This window comes from Zonotrichia albicollis, chromosome Z (assembly GCF_047830755.1).
Source record: "Zonotrichia albicollis isolate bZonAlb1 chromosome Z, bZonAlb1.hap1, whole genome shotgun sequence".
NCBI classification, from domain to species: Eukaryota; Metazoa; Chordata; class Aves; order Passeriformes; family Passerellidae; genus Zonotrichia; species Zonotrichia albicollis.
This window is the reverse complement of record NC_133860.1, coordinates 48,577,263-48,604,819: the sequence shown is the minus strand read 5'-3', so window position 1 is coordinate 48,604,819 and position 27,557 is coordinate 48,577,263. Positions and strand designations below refer to the sequence as shown.

Sequence of the window (27,557 nt, the reverse complement as noted above, 5' to 3'; positions counted from 1 at the left end):
CCTCAATAGTCAGCATTATATCTACAATTTTGTGTGATATTCATGTCTGACAGGCCAGGGCTCTTTGGGACTCCATGCTTGTACTACCAATGAAACAATTGATGGAGGGGAAGTGTATCCTACATGGTTTCAACACAAAGTATTTCCGGAAAGCAGGAGCCTTTGGGATGAGGTGAGGTTTTCCACTTTCTGTTTCACTTCTGCTTCCCTCTTTCCTTCTCCTCTTCTTTCCCCTTTCCCTTCCCTTTACTGTTACCCTCTCCCTTTCCCTTCCCTTTTGCCTCCTTCTTCTTCATCATGGAGGGATATTTGGGAAGTTATGCATCACTGTTCTAATTTCACTGTTGGTGACTTTGTATTAATAAGTTTTCAGTGGATACAGACGTCGTGGCATTTATTCTGGATTTAGGCTACAGGTCAATAAACTCACAGTTACCACAGCGGCTTAATGTCTATTTTTGTTTGTATCACATGTTATAAAAGGCAAGGTTTTTTTGCACAGAATAATGACAGAAAACTGATGAAAACCTTACAGTCCATGAATTATATTCAACCATAAGATATTTCTACTGGGAATACACCATTTTTTTTTCCAGTCATCCCTGAATTCTTCTGTTCTTGGGTACTTTGATTTTCAAGAGCTTCCCAGTGGTCTGAGTAGTCAATTTACAAACATGACTGCCTTTTTTCATCAGAACTTAGGAATTCATATTATCTTGACTATATTTCGATGATGCCCATGTTGTTACCTTCGGGGAGGATCTTTGAGAGCTACATGCTATGATTCTTATCTCATAAAATTCTTCACTGGGCTGAAATACAGTGTGAAATAGAAGCAAAACCAGCCCTCGTAATTCCTACTGGGGAAGAAACAATGTAAGCTGGAAAAAAAAACAATGTAGGACTTCATATCTCAAGGCAAAATTTTGTCAGCTAATTCAGAGGAGACTTAGAATCATATGTTCAGAAAATGGCAGGAAAGGGTGCTCTTCAGGGGAAGTAGAACCTAGGGCAACTCCAATACAGGGCAGGGCAGGTCAGGGCAGGGCAGGGCACAGCAGAAAATGACCCTAACAGGTGCAGTTCACCCTCAAGGGAACAGGATGACCAGGTCAAGTCCCTCATGGTGACCAGGGCTGGCCAGGATTCTCATTGAGACCAAGAGGTCAAGTCAGGGAGCTGAATCTGTGAGTCACAATCTAGACCAGCACTGTATATCACCAGGTGCTGGCACAGCTGCAAAGGCTCTTGGACAAGGTGGGGGAGTGGGGGCATTATTCATAGCCTTTTCTCACAGCTGTAAACCAGGTCCAGGCAGCCTGTCTTGTCAAAGACGGCCTTGACTACAGGCACTAAAACAATTATGGTCTCTGCATTTGTGTGTGTGTGTGTGTGTGCATGCACTGAGGGAGTAGCAAGGTCGTTACAATAACTGGTAAACTTAGCCCAGCCATGAATTAATCGTACTGATGTCATTGTCACTAAACAAGAAATAAAACTTCTCTCAAGGATTGACTCACCTCCACAGTTTCTTGAGAATAAAATCGAGCATTTGGTAGTCTCTGAGACTGTACAGAATTGTGTAGTGCTATAATCAGATTTACACAGAAAGGCAGAAGGTAATTTTTGAAGCGATCTCAGTATGTTTAGTTTATATGGCAGTGTCATATTAAGCTTTGACTAGTGAAAACTACCTGCCCATCCTCATACTGCTGCTACTGCCCTCTAGCATCTCTTTATCCCTTCTTCCTTTGCATTTTTACTGTTACTGTCTGTCTCTTGCCTTTCCCCGCAGCCCTCTCTGCCCAATTTTTCTTTGGAATTTCTTTCCTTCAACCAGTTTTAAATTATAAACTTTAAAGGTGTCATTTGTACTACCTTTCTTCTTTTACCTTTGGCATAGTCAGTATTGTTGAATTTTCATCCTTATAATTGTAATAATTTTCAAGGAGAAAAAAATTATATATGTAGAATTCAGAGTCCAGAATCTCTTTTTTGCAGATGGAGACAAATATCTTTTTTGGTTTTTTTTATATTGTGTTCACATGCAGAATTTTCCTTGTTTGTCTAGGACAAAAACAAACAATCAAACAATTCCTGAACCCCCATTTTTCTTTAATATATGTCTTATTCTTAAGCCCTGATATCTTAGCTTAAGCTAGAAGCCAAATGCCATCAAAGAGCACATCAGTTTAAATGTGACAAAGCAGACTTTCAATTCAGTTTGGGCTTGCATCAAATCTGCAATACTGACAATAACACATAGGTATATTTGGAACAATTTATCACTACTACGTCAGGGGTACTAGCTTGCTTCACCTACTTCCTCCTCTCAGGATTGGAATGAACCCAGAGTTGGAGTTGTTGGGTGGGAGTGAAGTGGAATGACTCGGTCAAATCAATTTTGTAAGTTTACATCCTTCACAGCAATGAACTTGTTTGCAGGTAGGAAAGACATGTTTGGTTTAAAACCCATTTTCTTTACAAAGCACTTATTTGTAAAGAGCTGCTTCTCTTAACTTTGAATCACAGTGATAAGTCTTGCCCCTAGTAACATCACTCACTACACAGTTACCATCTTATATCCATGTCATCCATTAGGTGAAATCCTGCTGGATAAAAGAAATAAAGCTGTTCAAGGAATAGATTTACTGTACACCAAGGCAATGAATTAAGAAGTCTCCATACTCTCTAGTGTATTCTATATTTCCTGGCCATTTAGCACATCTCTTGGAAAACAAACAAGAAAAATCACTTTCTTCACCCCAACTTATAAAGGCATATTGAATCTAAATAAGAATAGGATGCATAAATTCTTTTAAAAAATGCTGATGCAACATCTCTCTTCTGATTTTTTATCTTTTCACTGTCTCGTAGCAAGAGAATGCATTCACTGAGAGTAGTTTATGGTGTAGTGCTTTCCTTGAATTTCTGTGCATGTCAGTGGAAGTACTATGCTAAAATTCTAGAGATGTAGGTTCAGTTCCAGGCACTCTGATAGACTTCTTATGTGACCTTGTACAAAGTGACATGGTGATAGATTTGATAAAGTAGTCAGAATTCATCACTAAAGTTAGATTTTTCATAAGCTTTGGCTTACACTTTTGAGATATAGAATAAAGAAAGTGTCATTTTCTTCCTTGGGTGCTGAACTACTCTGAAAACCAGGCCATACATTTCACAGAGCAAACCATTAGAGACTATTATCTTTGAGTGCTACCAGCCACAGGACCTGTTTTCTCAGAAATCTGGCCTTGGCCTTTGGCATCCATCATTTTGTGCCACAACCTGCCACTCACAAAATGAACTTCCATTTCAATTTCCATCCCCCCCTTTTCTTTTGAAGCCTGTGAGGGTCTGTTTTCAGCTAAATGCATTGGCTGCACCTAGTACAGTTCTTTCAGTTGGTAACTATTGAAGCATCTTTTGTATTAGTAATGATGAAATTAGAAGCCTATGGTTCTAAAAGAAATTGAGTAGCACACAGAAGCAGCTATCAAACACAAAACCTGACCGCTCTAATTGGATATACTGAATACTCTTAATGAATATTTTGACCCATCACAAAAGGCAGGAAATATATGTTACCTTGTCAGAGAAACCTTGACTTTTAAAACATATTGAATTTTAAGGAGATCTGGTAGATTTACATTTACATTTTTGTTTAACGACAAATTTATGTTTAATATTGTCATATTAGAAAATTCTCTGTTGCATTTATTTCTATTAGGTGTACTGCCTGAGATTACTCTAGTGAGTGAATTAGTAAAATTGTCCAGATTAGGTTTATGGGTCATTTGATTTTGCAAAATACTCATGTAAAGTGAACTCTAAATTAGAAACCATCAGTATCCACATTATAAACCTTCCTTTAGTATCTACATTTGAAATATTGAATTTTTGGCGAGAAAGAACTCTCTTGCACATGAGCCTCACATAGAATCTAAGTCAGTAAATCCTGACTTATGTTCAGAGCTGACTCTGATGTCATATGTTAAAGCCCCTGAAGTCATTACTTTTGCAGAATTGTTCAACCCAGTCTGGTAAATCCCTGGAAATTCTGCAGTTCTGTTACATGCCTTGTTCTTTATCTCCTATGTTACATTGTCCAAAGCATATTTTTATCAGTCCAGTACTTTATGAAAGAAAATAAAGATTGAACTAACTCCTTGCTTAATTGCATACATTTTCATTGTATTTGCTGACATGTTAATTCACTTGAATATGAGAGGGTTTTAAGGACTGAAAGTACATGAATATTTAAGCCTAGCATAGAAATAAGAAATTAGAATAGCCTGTGGCTGGATAATTCATCACATTCATTTTTCTTTTTTAAATTTTAGAATGCTATCCTTCCCTTTAGTGTGCTATCCTTCCCTTTCAAGTTCCTTTAAGTAAATACTTTACAGTTGAAAATATGATTCTGACTCAGCTATTTGTGTGTATAATTTTCAGTATATTTTTCACATGATGGTGAAATCTAGTAGTGAATCTCTTAACTGAATTAACTTTAACTTGTTTAATATTAAAGTTATGTTGCATTGAACATTTTAAATTTTCAGAAAGAAATCTTTTCAGAAAGTATTGAGAAAATTTGAGAAAGAAATTTAGTGATGAGAATAGCTAGCAATAGAGACAATTACTTTCAAAAATAGTTTAATGCCTTACAGACAGTTTCACAATCAGCTCAAGATGTTTTGGAGAAGGGAAGAAACGGCAACATTTCACATTCATAATTTTTAATTCTGCTCCCATGCATCAGATGTATAATTTTGTATTACTAAATCCATGGTTTAATCATCAAATAGCTGATTTTTAAACTGTGCAACTTTATTTTTTGTTTAACTTCATATAATACATCTTGGATAGGTGCACTATTGGGTCAAAAACTTGTTGGTCCAGTGAGTGACGGTGTGTGGGACTAAACTCAGCTGGCAGCCTAGCCAGCATTGACTAGATTTGTTCCAGGGCTCAGAAATACAGCCTGTCCTCCTTAACATCTCTCTTGGTGATTTGGATGAGGGGCTTGAGTGCATCCTCAGTAACTTCACAGATGACGCCAAGTTGGGTGGGAGTGTTTATTGGGTGGAGAAAAGGAAGAATCTATAGAGAAATCTTGTAAGACTGGGTTGATGAGCTGAGGACAACAGCATGAGATTCAAAAAACTCTTCCTTTGAGTCACGACAATCCCAGGCAGTGCTACAGGCTTGGGGTGGAGTGGCTTGAGAGCTTCTCAGCAGAAAGAGACTTGTGAGCACTGATTGAGAGCCAGCTGAACATGAATCATCACTACCCAGGTAATAGAAAAGGCCAAAGGCATTTGAGCCTGTATCAGCAACAGTACAGCCAGCATGACCAGGGAAATTATTTTACCCCTGCAGGCAACAGGGAACCAATTTAATTTTGATTTTTTTTCTCAACATTGTTTGATCAGATGTGTTGGAGGGTGGGGGGAGGGAGTGCTGCACACGTGCCACTGCCAGGAGGCAGCTAGGCCAAGATGGAGGGAAACCCTGTCTCTGGGGAGACTTTGCCTGACAGCCATTTCATATCTCACATAGAATAATAGGCAGTCATTACCTGTGAGGAGGAGGAGATTTCCAAGGACACTGTCATCTAGAGAGGTTCTCTAATTGGATGGCAAAAGATCTCCACCAACGGACTGCCATCCGACAGTCTAACACTTGACTGGCCAATGCTCTCCTGCCACCAAGCAGATCTTGGGAGGAGCCAGATCTTGTGCGACTGCATTACGAGCTTCTTGGGGCACGCTTTGCTGGACGCACTGCTGCCGGATGCTTGGCTGGACACTTGGCTTGGCTTGCTGACTTCACTTTGCTGACTGACCAAGTGAGATCTCCTCTGAGCCTTGTGCCCAGCCTGTGTCCTGCTCTACCGCTTCTTCTCCCTGGCCAGTTCCAGCCCTTGATTGTCCTGTCTCCCTGTTTTCCTGCCTAATAGCTCTATCTCCTTCATCCCTGCCTGAGCCACCTGCTCTCCACACTGCTTCACTAATCCAGTCTGCCCACCATTGTGATCCCTCCTGCAACCTTTTCCAGGGTTCTGCTTCTCCTGCCAGATCTCCACTTTTAACTCACTTCCAGCTGCCCATCGCTGTGGGAGTTCTTTCTGAGCAGCCTCTCTGAGAGCTGCCCAGACTCCCCTCCAGCAGGGAGCATGCGCACTCCACCAGCTGGTTGGATGGTGACAGCTCACTCCCAAATTCCCTCTCCTCTCTCCCTCTCTACCCACCTCTATTTTTTTTTTTTAATTTTCCTTCCTTCTGTTTTGTCTTTTCTGTTCTTCTTTGCTAGGGCTGTGCATGGTTTGTTACCAATAAACCATTCTCAGATATAATATTTGCCTTGTTTGGCTTAATTACATCTTAGATCATCCCTTTTAAAAGAACTTGCAGTTCCCTACAGCAGAATGCGACATTGGCACTGGAGAGGCCACACCCGGAGTAATGTTTCCAGTTTTCAAACATGAAACTCACTGCAAGAAATACACTGAGATGTTGGAGCATCTCGAGAGAAGGGCAAAAAAGCTGTTGAGGAGTCCAGAATATATGAGAGTCCTATGAGAGGAGCAGTAGTTTAATCGGGACAAAAGGAGTCTCAGGGGAGACACCATAGCTATTTACAACTACCTCAAAGGAGGCTGTAATAAAATGGGGGTCAGACTTTTCTGCCATGTCTCAAGTAAAAGAACAGTAGGAAATAGTCTGAAGTTATGTTAGGGGAGGCTCAGATTAGATATTAGAAAACAAAAAAATCACTGAAAGAGTGGTTAGGCACTGGAATACGTTACCCAAGGAGGTGATGAAATGACAATCTCTGGGCGTGTTCAAGCCTCTGCATGTGGCACCTGAGAATATGGTTTAGGGGTGATCATGGCACTGCTGGGCTGATGGTTGTACTAGATGATCTTGAAGGTCTCTTCCAATCTTGATGGTTCTGTGAATGTTCTGCAAAGAGTTGAGTGAGAGTGTGTGATCTTTTCTGCTAAACAAAAAGTTTGAGTCAGAAAGCGCCAATGAGATTTCCTGATTTTTTTTTTCACTTGGTGTTAAGAAAAAAGGTAGTTCTTACTTTTAAAGAAATCATTTAATTTTTGAGAACTTCTTTGGTGTTCATTATTATACAAACACAAAGAAACAGACTTGTGAATTTGGGGGAAAAACCAGGAGATAACGTTCCTTCCTCTGAGAAGATTATAACTTCATCACAGCAAAGATTCCCAATCCCATATAAGGATCTCTAAAGTAGGGTGTTCTCAATTACATCCATTCACATTTTGTTTCACTTTGCACAAATAATTAAATGGTGAACTAGGGAATAAAATCTGATTATCCCTACTCCCAGCTGGGAGTCCAAACTTTCAGGCTAGAGAAAGCTTCTTCTCTTTTCATGCACATAAATATTTATGTATGTAAAATGGCATACTGAAAAAATTGAAAGGTCCAATCTTATGTCAGGGATTTAGGATACTTCCCAGGGAGGAAGAGGAAACTAGAAAAAGTTACCTCCCCCTTCTTTAACACAACTCATATTTATTGGATGGTAATAGAATTTGACCAATTGGTTAAAGCCTTTTGTGGAGATTGTGCACTAATGCCTTCCCTGGGATATTCAATTTTTGCTGATTGTTATAAACCATTTAGTCAATTATAAGGGTTCACATAATAAAAACCACTTAAAATACTTTGCTGAATGAGAGATTAGTCTGTGTATGCTGTGATCCTGTCAATATAATTCTTCATGTGATCTCTTGCTCCCTTTTGGGTCTGAACAGAGATGTATTTGACTTTGCTAAAGGGTCTTGATGTTCATAAACCAAATTCATTGAAGCTTTTCTTTCTAGCTGCCTTTTTAGATACAATCAATGCCTAATTTTAGTAAATGAAGACTTGCATTTTCACTGAGCATTCATTTATCCTTTCATTTATTGACAAATTCGTTTTATTTTACGTTATTTAATACACTTATTTAGCATTACTGGTATTAGTGTAAAATAAACAGACTGAAGCCACCTTTCTGCAAGCATGTTTCATGTTCCCTAATGAAGTTTAAGTTTATCACTTTCATGGGTGATATTAATACTTGGCAAAATATATTTTGTTCCCCAGATGAAAGATGCATCCATAAAGGTAAGAGAATTTTCTTATATGAGTTCATTAGAATGAAAATGGACAATATCTAGACTGTGAAATAAATTATGGTCTTTCCTTAATTTAAAAAAAAATGTTGTCTCAAAAAAGATGACTTGAAACAAACTTTTTCTTATGTATTCTATTTGGTGCATGAAGTCTATTGCTGGAAGAATTTCATAAAATATTTTCCACTCCCATTTGCAACCTATGTGTCAGAAGAGAAGAAGTGCTTTCTGTCCTCTCACAGAAGCTCTGTTCAGGCAGCTTGAAAGGGTTTCCAATGCTCACTGAACCTCTTTTGAAATGGAAGATTTTATTTAGTAATAGAACTTTGGGCTTTTTTTTCTCTGAAGATGTATAACACTTAAAACACACCTAACAAAATAATAAGCTGGTTACAGAAATAGATAGAACCTACTTCTGAGTTGTGTCTTTAAGAGATATTTATCTCATCTTATACTGGAGAGTCAGATGTTTATGATTGTTTAAGAAATAAACATTTTTTATAACCTACAAGTGATATGAAGAAAAGATGGAGGCCACAGCATGCTTTAAATAATTCAAAATCATATCTGTAAAAACAAAACAAAAGGGCATGTAAAAACAAAGCAAAAAGGGCAAGCTTGAGAGATTATCTTGCCCAACACGATATATCTGTTTCAGGATAACACAGTCACTTAAGAGGCACTTATGGTAAATAGAAGCATTTTACTTAAATATGTCATCTACTGATTTTTCTTATGATTCTACCTCTAAGAAAAGATAATTGTGAATTTTTTATAGATGTTTAAAAAATGTTTTTAAGAAATAAGAAAATAACTCTTGTATCATGCTTGTGTGTCATACTTCTTTGTAAATAAGTGTGTCTGCACAATAAATAACATAATGCAGTTTAGGTGGGGATTTGGAATTTGTTTTGTTTTGTTTTGTTTTTTTTTAATTGGGATCTTCAAATATGTTTTTTCATATGAAAGAAATATCAAATTTATAATAATTATTTAATTAATTCCACAAAATTCAAGCTTGCAGAGCATTGCAGTACAGAAGAGATTAAGTCACTCCAAAGAATAGGCAAATAGCCTGCTCATGGAGTGTATCATTTACACTTTAAAAAATTATAGAATTTAGCCCCAAAATTTGTTTGTTGTTCAGAGGTGTTTTTATGTTTTATCAGTGTCAAGCAGTGGTTAACCAAGAGCAATTTTCCAGGTGATTTCTGGGGTCTGTAAAAGAGACCATAATCCCCCCTCAGCTTTGTATTTTCAAAACCCCAGAGTAATCTGTTCCTTCCAAATAAGTATTCCTTTCAAATGACTGATGAATGGAGGCATCCATCAGCTTGCAAGTAATTGACAACTGAACATTTTAACAGAAGCAATGCATAAAGTGGTATTGTAGACGAGCTGAACAATTCAGTAGTTTGTGCTGCTAGTGATAATTAGATGTTACAGCTCAGTGGTGTGGTGAATTGTTCAGCTCCAAAAGGTATTTCACCAATACAATAATTCCAGATGCATATCTGTCATGTGTCCAAATCATTGTCTGCACTTGTCCCTCTAAAAAGAAGCAATGGCAGAAATAAGCCAGTGAAGAACCAATATAATCAACCAAGAGCTAAGGAATCATCTGCATTTCAGGTGAATTGCCACAGTAATAAATTTTTCTAAATCCTATAATTTTTCTAAATCCTGCTTGCAGTGCTCTTCTCATAAGTGGGAGAAGAGTGGTTGTGACTACTCTTTCAGTAGAAAAACACCATTATTTTTCTTAAAGTGCAGTATTCATTGAACTATAATCTGACTGTATCTCTACATCTGTTAGAGGAAATTTTTTATGTAGTGTGTGAAGGAGGAATAATTTTGAGTATGAGCTACCAACCATATCAGTTAAAAAACTAAGAGTAGAAATATATTATTACTCTTAGAGCTAACTGCACTGCCTCTACCTGACTGAGAACAAATATTCAGATGATTTTCCATCAAGTATGCAAGCTAATCCATGGTCTTATTCTCTATTTTTGACAGAAAGAATTTATGAGTGTAGCAGCAATAATAGAAATATTGATTACTTACAGAAGATTTCTGTGTTTCTGCTGTGAAAGATATCATGCAGATTTAAAGAAATCATTGAAACACATCTCATTACTATAATCTATGTGATTTCAGAGGGCATTAAGTAGCAAAAGCATTTATGTCCCTTTAAAGATGTGCAGACTCTATCAAATCTCAGTGGCTTCCACAGGAAGAAAGAGCAGGTTCATATTATAAAGCAGTAATATCAATTTCTTGGGCCCTGGAGTGGTAACAGATTTTGTTTTGGATTGAAAAAAAGATTTTGCAAGAAGCTGATCCATTTTCGGAGTTGTTTCATGATTTATTATTTATTGTGCCACATAGAAATTATGAGGTACCTTATCCCTCCTTATTGGGTGTGATTCAATAGTCCATTGAAAAAAATAACACTTTTCTATAGGTGATTTTAATGCCTTTCAGAGAGGTTCTTGGACTCATGGTTACAGAATAATAGAATGGTTTGGGTTGGAAGGAATCTTCAGGTTCCAATCCTCCCTGGCACAGACAGTGACATCTTTCATGAGAGCAAGTGGCACAAGCGTTCATCCAATCTGGCTTTGAACACTTACATTTTCTTGGAGCAAACTGCTCCAGTGTCTCACCACACTTACTGTAAATAAAATTCTTCTTTTATCTGATCTAAATCAACTCTTTTTCATTTAAAAACCATTATCCCTAATCCTGTTATTTATTACAGGTACTGATAAAAAGCCACTCCCCATCATTCTTGTAAGCTCCCTTTTTATATTGAAAGACCACATATCTCTTACATATTCAAAGTTTGAACAACTTTAACACTCTCATCATTTATTCATAGGAGAGTTTTTCCTGTCCTTTGACCATTTTCGAGGCCCTCACCTGGACCCTCTTGGACCCATTCATCTGGTTTTTAGCGCTGAGAGCCCCAGAGCTGGATGCAGTAGTCTAGGTGAGGTTTTCCCAGTGCAGAGTAAAGGAGGAAAATCATCTTCCTCAATCTACTGGCCACACTTTTTTTACTTCAACTCAAGATGCCATTGGCTTTCTGGGCTGCAAATGTACTTTTTTTTCTCCATCAATATCTCCAAGTCCTTCTCCATAGGGATGCTCACAACCCATTCATCCCCCAGGCTGTCCTGATACTGGGGATTGTCCCAACCCACATGCAGAACTTTTCACTTGACCTTGTTCAACTATCAAGCTATTCACATGCACTTCTCAAGTCTGTCAAGGTCCCTCTGCATGTCAGCCCTCTAGTACATCAACTGCACTTCATTCTGGTGTAAGCCATAACTTGCTGAGAATGCAAATAATCTCACTGTTTATATCATCAATAAACAGCACTGGCCCAAGTACAGACCCCTGAAGGACCCTGTACATCACTGATCTCCATCTGCACATTGAGACAGCAACAATTTGGATAGGGCCATTCCATCAATTCCTTATCCATCTAACAATTCATCCATCAAACCCATATCTCTTCAACATAAAAACAAAATGGGGGTGGCATCACTTCAAGTCCAGGGAGAGGACATCAGAAGCTCTTTCCTTATTCAGCAGCTCCATCATTCTGCATAGAAAGCCACCAGCTTACTCAGACTCAGATATGATTTGCCTTGGTGAACCCATGTTAGCTATTTCTATCACATCTCTGGTTTTTATGTGCTTTGCTCGGCTTCCAGATGGGTCTATTCCATGATGTTATGAGGCATGGAGGTGAGGCTGACTAATCAGTAGTTTCCAAAGGCCCTTTTTATACCCTTTATATTAACGGGCATTGTCTTCTCTTTTCCAGGCACTGGGAATTCATCTGATTGCCATGACTTTTCAAATACAATGGAATGTTCCTCTTCAGTAAAATTTTCTAAATTTCTGATGCTCGTTCATGGTGTCATTATTGGAAATCTAAAGGTAATTATTTACTGACTCTTCACAGAGAGAGAACCTACAAGTGTAACTGGAATATGCACTACTCCTCCAGCTACTTGTCCAAGCTTACTACTGCACAGTAGGTAGCTGTGCAAATGTTCTACACTGTGTCCCTGTTCTTCATCTCTCTACAAGGCAGTTGCATACTTGAAGGAATAGGTGAGTTGGAAAGCAATTTTTATCAATTTTTGTTGAAATATGGGTAGACAAAGCCAACAGGATTAAAAAGAACAACTTAATCTTGAAATTAAGATTTCCATGATTCAGAAAAATATTTACTCTGTATTTTGTTGATTAAGGTTAAAAGAACAGTCCTCTGAATATTTTTTTCCTTTTTCATCTCATTTGGATGAACCACTAGAAAGAGATGAGGTAAAGAACAGATTTGTTGCAACAGTTTTATCTTCTGTGCAGCATCATTGGAGGCTTAAAAAAATTTAAAAGTTCAGAAAAGTTTCAGTTTCTTAGAATTCAAAATATGTTGTGAATGCTGCTTTTCCATTTTTTAGCATATTCTTGTCTTTAATAGGCCCCTTTGGAATAGCTTAGATCTCCAGGTCAAAAGTTTCATGGCTATGTATGATTTTAGGTTAATTTTTTCTGGAATGTCAGTTCAAGATTCAATTAAACTCTTGAGGAATGACTAAGTATTTCAGTTCACCTAGCTGGGCTTGCTTTTATGCCATGTTTTATGCTACAAATAAATTCAGGTGGTATTTGTGAGCCATATGAAATTTTTAACAGGAAAGTTACTTGGAAATCTTCTTCCAAGAAAAATATTTCCACTTAGCACAAAAGCATTTCTGAGTTTAGCAAGACATATCTCACATTAAATGGCAATAGAACAATAAAGCTCAAAAAACATTTTCCTTCCTTTACTGTTGTACTTTTGTACTTATTTGTTTGGCTATGTTTATTAGGGCTCAAGATTCAGTACTGGCACTTATTCATGTTTGTGTAGCTACTAGCTGAGCAAGGGATCAGTAACAAGGTCATACCACATGACTTGTAAAGTTTTTAAATAATGTTAATAATAGATAGGAAATGTGTTGGTGCTAATCTTGTATGCCTTTTTTTTTTTCCAAAGAAAACAAAGACATTAGTCTTCTGTCTTTGCAAACATATATACTTGCAAAGGATATCTGCAAAGTTAGTAAGTACTTAGTAGCAAAGTCTCCAAGGCTCTGAAGCTAAATTTATGCTTTCAGTCTGAATATTTCTCTTGGATTAATTTCTTCATTTCTCATGTGAGTCACATGGCACTGAAATAGTCCAAAGCATTTTAGACAAAATGTTCAAAAGTGGAACTAAGGGCTGTGTGCTTGTTTAACTAATAAATGATTCCAGCAATAAGAATCTAAATGTCAAAGGCTTTACCACAAACTTAAGAGCAGGGCTACCTCTCAATAATAACAGCCTAGTAATGAGTAAAGATCTGATGTACTGTGAAAAAGCAAAACTATTTCAGGCTAACTTTTTTCAATAACTGTGTTCCCTTTTTGGTTATATAGAGTAAGATTCTAATTCAGGAAATCTGATCCATGTAGCTTACATCACTCAAAACCCATATTAGCACGCAGTCACTTTACTCAAGTGATTGATCTCTAACATTCCGCCACTTGGCCAGTTTCTACGGAACATATTACTGGGAAAACATCTGTGCTAGTTCTTTTTGTCTACATCAGCATATGTTGGGCAATGAAGCACAAAATTTGCAAATAGCTTCCCTAATTTTAACACACAATTGTAAACTACACTCTACTCTTATCATCTTTCTTCCCTCTGTCCCAACCCATGAAAGTATTGGGTTGCATTTCACAGCTCAAATTCAGAGGACAAAAATGAAAACCAAATATTTAACTTTGAGCAATTGTTCTCCATTACTAAGATTGTCTGGAAGAATATATGAATGTATAAAGGTGACTTAAACCTTAGTAGGAAAAATGTACTGTGTCCAGACAGTATAATTAGTTTCTTGAAGCCTTGCCTCTAGTTTTATACTCGAACAGTTATTTCTTCAATGAAGTAATATTCTGCATGGCTAGACAAGGTCTTTAAAGCAATTACAAAAGGTTAATTGTGCCAAATTAGCATATCTAATATTATACTAATGCCATAATATGTGGTGCATACCAGTTTTACCCACCATATGTACTTAATTGGCATATCTATTTGTCTAAGTAATTCTGAATACAACTTCCTGAATATCTGCAGCTGAATAGTTTACTATTTTTTGTACTCATAATTGTCTTCCATAACTTGTTTAGTATTAAATATTCAGTTTCTTTCTGTCCTGCAAAAACCTTGACACATCTGTTAGTCTGCAATTTTATTTCTACAATAAAATAGTACAAGTGATCTGGCCATTCAATCTTTACATCTCTTGAATATATATTTTTTAAAAAATGTTGTTCACCTGCCTGTTAATCTCAGAGATGGCACTAGATAGGTTCAGTGAACTAAATTGCACAATGTTGAAGCTGGAACATTTAAGCATCCTTTACCATGTGCTTGCTCTTTTGTATTTTTTTTTAACCCCAATGTGAGGAAAATAGATGACAATTTATTAAATGATATTGGCACCAGGAAAATCCTAAATTTTTCATTCTGTTATATTAAGCTGGTCCACTGATTATATCCCCGTTGCCTAAAGGAGAAAAGTGTGAGCTAGAGGTGAGCAGGAAACAATAGTGAAATACAAGCCAAGGTTTTATTTTGCAAAACTGTATCAGTCATATGGCAATGCTAGCTAACCACAAAGGTTTATGTCTGTGATTTTCACTGTGTTTTGAAAAAGTGAAAAAGTTAAAAAGTAAAATTATTTGTAACACTAAAAATTACTAGGAGGTGAAGAGGAGGAGACAATGACAGTGGATTTTTCCTTTAACTGGGAAAAATTGGCTTTCAGAATTTGTTTTCTTCAGTGGTATAAGGAAGAAGCCTAGATGAAGTAAGTTCAGATCAAGTAGAACACAATAGAGAAGCAGAGAATGAGAAGTTAATTTAAAAAAAAGTAAGAAAAAATAAATACTGTAAGTGAGAAGCTGATGTTTGAAATAAGTCAGAGGAGTTAGAGAAAACAGAGAAGGAAGAAAATGAAAGAAATTTTCCTTAAAGTCAATTTTGATTTAAAGATGATGAAAAGGACAAAAAAAGGTTGCAAAGAATTGTTTTCTAAATATAATGTATGATGTAATGAAATCAGAAAAGTTTTTTCATAACTTTTGAGAAGCACACTTTGTAGTTCATGACACAGGTGCAGGTGTGTTGATGATATTTGACATGAGGTGTCAACATGAATGCACTGCTATCAGCAGCACTTTAAAACACCTCTATTTTTGCTAGGAAAACCAAGGCTAATAAGTCACCATCACCTGTTCATAATGACAGTTGTGATCCAAAGAGTCACTGGACTTTTTTGACAGTTGTGTTACCTGACTCTATTCTGATCCTTATGGATCTAGATCCATAAGGATTCCTAGATCCTCTTTCATCCATGGTTTGTGACTGTTGGAAAGGCACCAACACAAAAACAGTCTCATAGAAATTGCAAGTTTAAACAAGAGATTCTACACATGAGATTTTATAATGGATTTTCACCTGGGACAAGATGTGTTTAAGCCCACTCTGTGTCTTCAGTTATTTAAAATGTAGATTAGATGTTTTAGATGAAAGTACTTGTGAAATTCATGTGATTTTTTAAACTATATTGCTTAGTAGTAGTGGTACAGGACATGAGAATGAGAGACAGTGGGAACAAACTAAGACACACATCCTGGATGTAAGGAAAAAACCTACAAAATGCAGGAATGTCTCTTTCAGCCTTATCTGTCAAAAGTTTTCTTTGCTTAGCTGCTCAGTTAAGCAAATCTTTGTAAACTCTAAAGTTGTGATTATAATGGTATGCTTTTAATCACATTTGCTGAAAATGTTTAATACTCTTTGAAGCTAGTTTATATAAAAATTATAATTTACTTAATTTACTTTATATGTCTAAAAAAGAAACATAAATTCAAAAGTACTCATCCATTTATTATTTTTTTTTTCATAAATTATATTAATTTTACCATATATTTATTCTGTTTGATCCATTCTAAAATATGTAAAAATGCTTATATTCTCTCTCTTTTGTCATAAAGGAAGTGACTGTGTCAAGTTGAGGTTAAAAGTACTAAGCATCCTGTGTCTTTTGCATTTCAGTATGTTATAACCAAATTGGTGAGATATGGATGCGACAAGCTGATAATAGCATGAATGACTAACTTCTGAGGCGATGAGTCAATTGACCTTCTGAGTAAAGGTCTGTGATTAGTTTATGTTGAGAGAAAGGGTTAATATGCAGAAAGGCAGGATTGCAGAGGATCCTGGATAGGCTGGAGAAGTGGATAATCAGGAACTTCGCAAGGTCCACCAAAGCTGAATTCCAAGCCTGATACTAGGGATGAATAAAGCCTTGCAGCTGGACATGGTGGGGCTGACCAGTCAGAAGCAGTTCTGCCCTAAAGGATCTGGTGCCTCAGGACAGGAGGCAGCAATGCTCCCAGGAAACAAAGTAGCTCCCTGCTTGCAGAAAGGGATAATTCCCTGTTGTCTCTTACCGCAGAGATATCTGTGTATATAGCTGTAGCTGAGTGCTGTGCCCCCTGCGCATGGCAAAGACCCAGATCCAGTGATGGAGAGTATGATATTTTGTGCAGAATACAAGCTATTACGCCTTTATTGTAATGGAAATTTGCAAGTGAAATTTCACCACAGTCATAGTGTGGGTAGGAAGGAATCTTCAGATCACCAACTGGGTCACCAACCCCAGCCCCTGCTTGAGGCAGGTCCCATGATAGCAGGTGGCTTAGGGCTATGATCAGTGCTTCTCTGAGTATTGCTATTTTTAATCACTTCCACAGTTCCCTTTCCAGGATTCTGCCAGAATTTCTCATGTTCCAGTTTTTATTTACTTGTTTATTTGTTTGATCATAATTGTTGGTACTGTTGTGATGGGATAGATTAGTATCTTTTTCGTCTTCCAGTTTTTTTCTTTTATTTTTGCCAAGAAGATTTCACAGCTGTATACAGTTTGAACAGTGGCAATAATTCTGCTCTTGATATACACAACCACAAGAGCCTCTGAACATAATAACGAGTCAACGGTAAAGGAAAGCATGGAGTATTGCTAGGATATTGCCTCCAGCATCTAATGCCCCAGGAATCCATTTACAATTGGAATCCACTCCATCACTTATGTTTTAGCCTTTATTAGGAACTTGAAGATCAATTCATCAAATGCAGTGTGCTGCTGCATAAAAGAGAAAGGAGGACCCTGCTCGAGGTTCTCTGCTTTATTATAGTGGGACATCAGCACTTAAATGCTTGCAATATAATCTGAGCCTTGTAATTAGTAATCATTCATTACAAGCTGAAAACACCATATAGAGCACTTACAGCCCCAAAGGACTTAATTCTTAACTGCAGCTAGTGTTGTTTTATGATTCCAATAACTAAAATCTATTGACTGTGATTTTATTATGGTTTGTAAAGAAAGAAATTGAGTGTCTCTTCCATTTTCTTTTAGCCTCAGGCGATTGCTGTCTGTTTTATTTTCTGTTACCATTGAAACTGAAAATCTGGAGAGAATTACATTTCTTTGTATTAGATGGCCAATAGAAATTAGCAATGTGCAAGGAATTGATGGTATTAAATTAACATATTTAAACTTGAGAATTAAGCTGTAGTGCCCTGTTCATTAATATACTTAAAACCATATGGTTGCTTTTGTTTTTGGTGTCAGCTTAGTTGGGTGGGCAATGCTTAGGCACAACATAAGATACACTTATTGATTCTTAAAAGGTCTTCATTCACACTTGAGCCAAAGCAGCTGGTAGAGGGCTAAAGAGCATTCAAGTCACCCAAATCTCTAGATATTGCTTTCTGCTGTACCATCTGTATCCTATTAAATATTCTTGACTTTTGCCAAGTTTGGCCAATTTATATGTTAAATCAGTTGCTGAAAACAGGATCCAAGATGCTTGTGCAGGGAAAAAAAACCCTAGTATTAAATTGCAAACTCTTATACATTAATCATTTGTTTTGGAAAAATCCAATTCAGCTTCTGCTGCACAAATAATGGCAGTAGGATGACAGATTTCTTAGTTTCTGAGACAAAAATAGGAGAGCAAGTGTAATTTCAATATATTTTATTCCTGGAGAAGGGTATCATCTTCAGACCTGAGAGAAGATGTCATCCAATTTCTTACTGGAATAGCCAAAATCCACCAGTTCTGTGAAGCAACTGTGGAATTGCTTGCATATGCTTTTTCATCCAATATAGGCTGTAATCAAATGAGTCTTAAACTGCTTAACTACTGATATTTCAACGCCTCATAACCAACTAAGTATTGAAGTAATCCTCAGTGTCATACATCTAGTGTTACTATTTGATGGTGATAATCTTTATGCATGCCAGGATTTTAGTCTTCAATTAGTTTAATTTATTGAATTAGGAGGTCAAAAGTCTCATCCCCAGAGAAGATATTTTTCCCATAAATTGAACACCTGGTGCATTTTTTCACCATCTACTGATTTCATGTCAACCAGCTCACTGTAAAACTTGGAGTCTGACCATCTAACAAAAAACTGCTAAAAGGGGGTGGTTTTTTGTTTGGTTTTTTTGGGTTTTTTGGGTTTGTTTGGTTTTTTCTTTTTTTTTTTTTTTTTTTTTTTTTTTTTTTAAGAGGGATGTTGCTTTTGTCTCTTGTCTCTATAAAGATCTTCTGATTCCTGCCAAAAAGAGAAAAAAAATTTTAAAATTCACTGTATCTGATTTAGTATCCCTTTGCTCTTCCTCTATCCAATTTTACTTTTTATGCATTTTAAGTTCTGCCATCTCAGACATTTGCACTCTCACTGCAGGATTTGTATATGTATTGCCAGCAGTGAGATCTTGCCAAATTTCTGATAAAATAGTTTCAGAGTCCCATTCTTCTCCCTCAGCACAGTAATACCATAAAGCATGATTTTTTTGCCATTTCTCATTCTTATCTTGAATGAAATGTGCATTTATTTCAATGAGAATGTCTCCCTACTCAGATTTGATTGATATAAGAATGTAGCCTAACTTCAATGGTAAATCAGTTACTCAAAAAAGTAACTGTGAGTTAAATAACAATGTAGATTTCTCATACATGCAAGAGTGTCAAAAATAATTATGCATTAAATTGGGTATGCTGCACAATCTTGTCTCCATGGTTCTCTATTTTACCTGTGAAGCTATGAGAAACAGAACACTTGGGCCTAGAAATTGCATCTACCATTAATTCAATTTTAAATAAAATTTCAAATTGACTCACTTAAATGTTTTTTTTTTTTGTTCACAACTACTTCTCTTCTCCTTCCCAACTCCAGGAATACAAAAGCTTTCTAAAGGGGAATAGATTGCCATGTTTATTGAAAAAGAAATAAAATAAATTATTATTTTTTCATAATGAAGTTTCACAAACTCTTCCAAAATCTACATATCAATCAAGCCTGTACATGTGCGGAGTAAACCTGAAATAGTGACTTTATTTATTTGTTTGTATTTTTAACTTCTTATTTTGTTCATATGTGTGTGTGTGTGTGGTTAGTGAAAATGCTGTTGAGCTGGCTTTTTTAAGATTTGTCTTGTAAAATATGCAATAATTATATTAAAGTGCTAAGGCCCTTTTTCTAGTACCCCAGTTTTAATGATACACAGACATGTTTTTCTTATTGGATTCTGCTCTGTTAATAACATGTTCCTTGTATAGAACTCATCCAGATGAAAATATAAATCTTGAAACATATTTGCAAGTAGCGACTTCAGAAAATAATGATTAAGTTGTTGATTCGTAAATAAAATTTATTTTGATCTATGTAAAACTTTTCAGTAACCAAGAGGAACAGATAAACCTTCCTCTTTAAAACTAGCTTCAAGTTAGGAGGAAAAAAAAGTCAGTAAGGGTTGAATTACTTATTTGGCTTTCTAAATGAAAAATCAGATATTTCACAGTTCCAGTGCTCTATGTCAAGTGTTATATCAGAATTCATTAGAATGATGCCACTATTTCATTATAAGGTTTCAACTTCCTAAATTAAATTGGAGTTCTCAGCTCCTTTCATTAGGTGATGAGAGCTAATTTTCTCAAATTCTTCATAACCTATTTGGTATTTATAGAAGAATTAAAAGACATATGGCTTCAGAGAAGCCATCTCTGAAATGAAGTCATGGGAGGATTTTTGGTGTCATGTACTGCTTCTGCATGAATTTTCATTATTGATATTATTTCATCTTTTAGAAATCATAACATTTTCTCACAAAAGAGGAATAGATTTAAATCACAACAGAGGAATAATTTAAAATATCTTCATTATCTCTGAGGGACATGGATGGGCTATAGCATGAAGAAACTATTAATATCTTATCATTAGCTTGGCATTCTGTGATCTAACAGTGGGTGCCCGTAACTAATATTTACTGTAGTTTTACTTGATTAGCTTTAGGTGTTATTTAAAATTATCTCTGATACTTACCTTTAAACAAACAAGGTTAAGTGTTCATGTGTTAGTTACCTTAACATGTCTGTCACAAATATTTATTTTTATGATATCCAGAGCCCAGCGTGAAAAGGCAATGAAATATCACTTAAGAAGTTGACCCTTGCTGAAATGAATCACCTCTGCAAATCAGTGTGCTTCCCAAACCCTTATTTTGTACTTTTGTATTTTGATCAGGTATGCAATCAAGAAATTATGAGTAAGGCATTTTTGTCTTGCCATATGATAGGAATTACATATATTTAATTCTATATCTCTTTCCTACTCCTCTAACAAGTTTAATTGCATCATCTTTCTTTTGTACTTCCAGAACTCTAAACTAGAAGAATTTGTACAGCAAGGATCTCAGCAAGAGTATGTGGCCTAAAAATGTATTTTTAGAACACCTGTCTTAATTTACGTAGCAGTAGACTGTGGAATCTCAGGCTTTCAATGGGGAGAAGAGGAAGAATGCCTTCTCATATATAGTTATCTTAGCTGTTACATTTAACTGAAAGTTTCTATATTAAAGAATAATAATGTACTCCTAATTTACATTTTTCACAATAAAATTTTGAAACATTCACATCATTGTAAAGGGTTATTAGAAGGTTTTCACTATTATGAAAAATATTTCTTTTATTCTTTTATTATTTTCTCTGCTGTCCTAATTGCACTGAATGACTGCCCGGGGCTGTGCAAATTTAGTAAGTGAAGATTGTCTTTTCTTGGTTGGTGTTATGTTTTGAATTGAACAGTTGCCATTATCCCCTGCCTATGTGCTCTCAAGGTCTCTCAGTTTCAGGCTCAAGTAAAATTGCACACGTATCCAAAGCAGTCGTACACACCAGCTCCGGTCCTGGGAGCAGCCCAGAAGAAGGAACACAGCCTGTACAGCCTAATTCATCTACATGTTGTCACAGCTAGACCTCCTGTGGAAGCTGTGCCGTCTTACCTGTCTTACTGTCACACAGCACTCCACTTCGTGCAGAACTAACGCCTCCCAAAGTGCTCTGGTAAGTGCTCTAATTTATAGCTTAAATAAGAAAGTTAAAAACCTCTAAACTATCAGCCACTATTAAATATGAGGTCTGTATCTTTCCAACTCTTTCTAGTTGCATCCATTCTCATTTCACCTTTGGATATAACATCATATGTATTTGTCACTTAATTTCCATTATGTCACTTCCTTATGTTTTTGCCAGCCCTTTTTGATTTGATCAGATGGCCATGAGGGAAAAGGATAAATTGACACGCATTCAAACTTCTCCATTTACTCTTCAAGCATGGTAGACACAGAGGGAGAGGAGAAGAATAGCATCTCTAAAATTATATCCTGCTTTTCCTGTTTATTCCCTTCACTGAATTCTTATCAAATTCACTCATTTGTAAGCTAAATACAGGTTTTCTTAACTGTCAGAGATACATGCTTGTCCTTTCTCTAACAAATAAACACAGTTCCACTTGTCTCTTGCCTCATCACCCACAAAAAAGATTCTGGAACGAAACAGGCAGATTATGATAGTGCACAGAAAAGAATAACACATTGTATTGTCCTTGCAGTGCTTACCTCACTAATTTTTTTTTGCAAATAAATGAATTTAGTCATCTCCTAACATTCCTAAGCATATGCCTACCAAGCCATTCAGCAGGACAGGCAGGGAGCAAATAAAATGTAAAAAACCAATTAGTCAAGATAAAGTCAGTTTAATAAAGCAAAATTAAAGGCTGCACGCAGAAGCTAAGAAAAACAAAATGTTTATTCTCTACTTCACTTCAGTTGGTGTTGTCCTTCTCCTTCCTGAGAAGTAGGACTTGAGTACCCATATTGGTTGCTCTGGAAATCAAATATCAGTAGCAGACGCAACCCTCAATTCCTTTCCCCAAAGCCCCCACTCCTCTCTCTTGGTTTTTTATGGCTGAGTACACATAATATGGCATGAAATATCCTTTTGGCCAATTTGGTCAGCTCTCTTTGTTGTGTCCCCTTCTGGGATCTTGCCAAATCCCTGCCTACTGATGCGCTGCTGGAAAGACAGAGCTGATGATGTGCCAGTGCTGCTCAGCAGTAGCCAAAACACTGGTGTATCTCCTACATTCTTTCAGCTGCCAATACAAAGCTGGAGAGGGCTGCTATGGGAAAATGAACTCCAGCTCAGCCAGATACACTTTTCTCACACTACTTTCTTTTGGTTGTAACTGAGAGAAAATTTAACAAACGTGTTTTAACACATTAAATTTTTTCCCAGAAAACACTGATCCACATGTGAATATTCCAGTCTTATCACACCCTTCCTCAGTATTATGATCAACTGCCAATGTGAAGACTGAGATTTGAAAATGGTTATAATAGTTTCTCATTCAGCTGGATATTATCCTTAATTACTTCAATTCTCAGAGTTTCACAGAAAATGTTTTTGAGTGTGCACAAAACTTGAAAACAAAGCAACATCTTGATCTGATGGGGAAAAAAATAAAAAGAAATCCAACTTTTTTGGGAGCTATTTTTCAAACATTTAGTTAGATTCTTAAGTGTATTTGTGAATCCCAAGTGAGGGAAAAAAGTTTATAAGTTTAAATAATAAAATAAACCTTAAGGAAGAAAATCATTTCCATAAAACAGAAGAAGGGGAATCCATTACTAAAGAGGTTAGTAACATATATATGATAAAACAGCTAAAGAGAATGAAGCAAACTGAAAGCCATGAGCATCAATGTTGAGCAAGAGGATAGCTCAGAGGAGATAAAGGACTCATTAATTCCTTTCACATGGAAATGACTGTGTAGAAGTCCCAACAAGCCAGTTCATTTAACCTCAAAAATAGGGTCACATGCCCTCAGACTTTATATTTATTAGTGCAATCCAAAGGTATCAAATATATATTTGGCAAATAAACCCTAAATTAGTCAAGTATGGAACCCTAAAGATGCCACAATGTAAGTTCTTTTACCAAATCATTTTTGTTTTTATGAGAAAATTTTACAGAAATTTTGAAGATTTTCTTGCTTTATTAGCAGGGGAATTACCTTCAGACTGAGATGAAATAATTGGAGGTTCTATTTACTTGATTTTTAAAAAGCAATTAAAGCTTCTTAGCTTTAGTCATATCCAAGGCTACAACAGGCACATCCTTTGACAACATAAGAACATCTGCATGATATTTCAATAGAAATCAAATATGTTTTTGGTAGAAAAAGTAGGAGAAGCCTTCTTTTCCTGGCATCCATTAGGCACAGTGGTGTATGAGATTGCCCATGAAGTTTTATCAGTATGATTTTGAACATAAAAAAATGGTAAGGAAAAAGAAGATAAGGTTACAGAGCATGAATGGGATGCAGGAAGGACAGTATGTTGAACAGTAACTGTAAAGTGTAAATAAGCACAGCATCAGGAAGAAAGTGATGACTGAGAGGGAACAAAGTAGGGAAAGGTTGTTGAATGAAAATTCTGTTTAATTGGTCTACATGGAATATATATCGATAATCCATGGTACCTTGCCTATCACTACTGTTCTTTTTTGTAGTTGTTTTGGATGGGATATGACTGATTTTCTTAATAGTAGCTCACATGGTTTTGTGTTTTGGATTTCCGGTGCAAACAGAGTTGATAACATAGTCATGCTTTAGTTACTGCTGAACAACAGCATGTTTTTCATGCTTCCCTGCAAGGAGGAGGCTGGTGGTGCACAAGATATCGGGTGGGGACACACCTGGGACTACTGGCCAGACTGACCCAATGGCTATTGTTCCATGCCATACGGCATCAAGCTCAGTAAATAAAGCTTGGGAAGAAGAAGAGAGAGGGCCACATTTGGAGTGATGGCATTTATCTTCCCAAGTCACTATGAGCACATGCTGGAGCTCTGCGTTCCTGATTCCTGAACACCTGCCTGCCCATCAGAAGTGATGAAAGCATTCCTTTTCAGCTTTTAGAAAGAATTTGCTCTGCAGCTTTTAACCTATTTTACCTCAACCCATCAGTTTTCTCACTTTTACTCTTTCAGCTCTCTAGCCCAACTGCTAAGGTGTAGTAAGTGAGCATTTGCACAGTGCTTAGCTGTCAATGTAGCTTAAACCACAGCAGTCTATTTTAGGAACCCAACAGGGCTCAAGGGTTAAAGATAAGAGATTTGATTGGAGTGTGGTAGCCCAAATTTATAACTATTAATAAATAAAAGGGTCTTGTACATGCCATGGGGCTTGCTTGCTTGACATTATATTTGCTTTTGCTGATTGCTACAGTCCTTGTTATCTGCCCTACTGTGACTGGGATGATTTCAATAAATTGTTGCCTGGTTTGGGAGCTGACAAGGACCTAACTGCTTTTTGTATGCTGCTGTAGGGGGCAGGCTGGAACTCCAGTGTGAAGTAGGATGTGTGTCCACCTGGAAAGAGGTACACTTCAAAGCATCTGTGGCCATGCTTATGTGCACATCACAGCAAGTACACCCTGAAAGGATTGTGGAGTAAGCAAAAATCCATATTGGAACAGGTACAACTCAAAATGTCAGCACTAGAACATCCTGAAGCTCCAGTGGCCTCGGAAAAGTCTTTGTCATAGTAAGTATGCCCCTAAAAATATTGCTGCCTTGGACATGTGACAAGTATAAGAAATACTTTAAAGCATTATGCAAAGGCTGAAAAGGACCAAGTAACATTTTCCCAGTGGACATTTGTGGAGAAGTTCCTGTGCTTGTACTAACTTTTTGACTACTAAAAGTCAGGGACAGCTACAGAATTCTTCCAGAAACATATGAATTCTTTTTTTGTAAAAATTTAGATACAGAATATTCATGTTACCATGGAAGAACAGGCAATTATTTTAACAATCAAATGTGCCTACAGACATATTTGATACAACATTCAATATGGTATGTGATCTTTTTCCACATGACATTTCCTGAAGATGATTTTGAAGCATATATAATGGTTTAATCTTTATAATTTATTTAAAAGCAACTTTTCTAATTTTGCTTTAAATAGTATTGGATGCATTTGATGACTTAATACAGCACACTGTGGCTAGATAGAGAAGCAAATTTTTCATCACTAAGAAGTACCCAAGAATTAAATTTTTCATGGTGTTTTTATTAATTGATCTGAAGACTTTTGCACTTTATGTGACATTAGTTCTGTAGTTTCTTTCTTTTCTTTTTGCAACGTTTATTAGATTAGCCAAGGGTGTTTCAGGTAGAAAAATTCATCCATAGGTTTTTCAATGAACAACTACATTTTACTCTACAACTAGCTATCCTTTTTTTGCCTCAGTATCTTATTTAACATTTTACAAGTTAGAACATTTTACATGATTGATTCACCTGACATGTATAAGGAAAAAGAGATAGAAGATTTTTATAGAAAAGCTATTGTCCTCTCAGAGAAAACCCATCCATTATTATTTTAAGCTTAAAGTACTTTTTGTTCCCGCCAGGAAAGCAAATTCTTAGGTGATGTAATTCAGCAAAATTCCACTGACTTAAGGGAAGCTCTGCCAATTTTACATCAATTCTGGATCTACTTTCTTCATTCCTATTGAGTGTATTTAATGGGGATTATTTTCAGTTTCCATTGTGAATGCTGAAATTGTACTTATTATCCTTTTTAGTTGAATGTTATTCAGCAGTTTTGTTGTATTTTCTCTATTTTTTTTCACTCCTGCTGCTCAAGAAAATGTGGTGCAAGGAAAATAATTTGTAACCAGATATGAAAACATTTCTCTTAAGAAAGTAGATCTCCGTGATCAGGAACAGAATTCAAAAGGATCATTTGAATTACAGCACATTGGTCAGGTTTTTTAAAGGGTCTGAATGGTGCCTCTCAGAAATGGACTATCTAACTGTAATACAGATGAAGGACTTCAGAAACCATGGCAGGTGTCAAGAGTTTTAAAACAAATTCATACATCTCACTCCAAACCACAGACAAATAAGGAGGATAGTATAGCTATTCATAAAGAAGCAGATGCAATCATTTAATGGCTACAAAATTGCCTATAAAATTTTAGGGGAAAAAGGAAAACACAAAAATGAGTATTATCAGTCCAGAATTCCAAACTATTAAGAATAATTTATTGGAAACTCATACAATATCAAATAATCACAAAGTCCGAAACAAAAGGCATTTATGTTGACTGCACACACAGAACACTGTATTGTCCGCAGCAGAGGTACCTTCTTCTTAAATAACAGAGTCTCTAGTATACAAATGAAAAACAGGAAGGAAATCTTTGAAACCAATATATGTGCCAGCACATAGCAGAGTGTTTTGTGATAGACTATATATTATGACTTAATATTTTGGACTACTCCCAACAAAACAAGATGAATAATGAAATAATAAGGTCCCAATTAGACATGATTATTTTATGTGATTCAAAATGAATAGTGATTTATGAGTTTCCTTCTGCTACTTAATAACATGAGGTGAGTGGGTTTGTAGGCACTTCGCCTTTGGCATGATTGTAATGAAAGCAAATACGCTTCCGTTCCCTCCATAATCATCCACATATTGGCAGAGCATTAAATTATTATTTCTGTATCAAATGAAGAGACTTTTCCTCATTAATGTTTCTGAAGGGAAGAGCTGGTTCATTGAATGTTCACTAAACTCAATGAATACTGAAGTTTCCAAAACCTGACTGATTTAAAGGTGTAATTCTCCTTAAACTTTCAGCGGCAGTTGGCCATTCAACTGCTTTTTCTGGATCCAGATCTCAAAATTTATCTGCCTATCAGATTATTCTGGGTTAGGCTGGGTTAGGCTTTAAATGGCTGCCAGGAGACAGGCTTTATTCTGGATAAGGCTTCGGAAACAGAACAATACTTCTACCAAAACTTCATATTTCTCTGCAATGATTGCATCTAGGAACAACTGCAGAGCT

The 27,557-nt window shown here is 36.4% G+C and overlaps 1 long non-coding RNA gene across 1 annotated transcript in view; it reads left to right on the top strand.

Annotated features, from left to right (window-relative positions):
• Positions 1-27,557, top strand: part of LOC113459422 (uncharacterized) — a 240,022-nt gene that overhangs the window by 140,638 nt on the left and 71,827 nt on the right. The window contains exons 7-11 of the long non-coding RNA XR_012578180.1: positions 54-172; positions 12,141-12,292; positions 20,756-20,875; positions 21,009-21,693; positions 25,020-25,237. This is a non-coding gene — a long non-coding RNA (uncharacterized LOC113459422). The remainder of the gene's footprint in view (positions 1-53; positions 173-12,140; positions 12,293-20,755; positions 20,876-21,008; positions 21,694-25,019; positions 25,238-27,557) is intronic.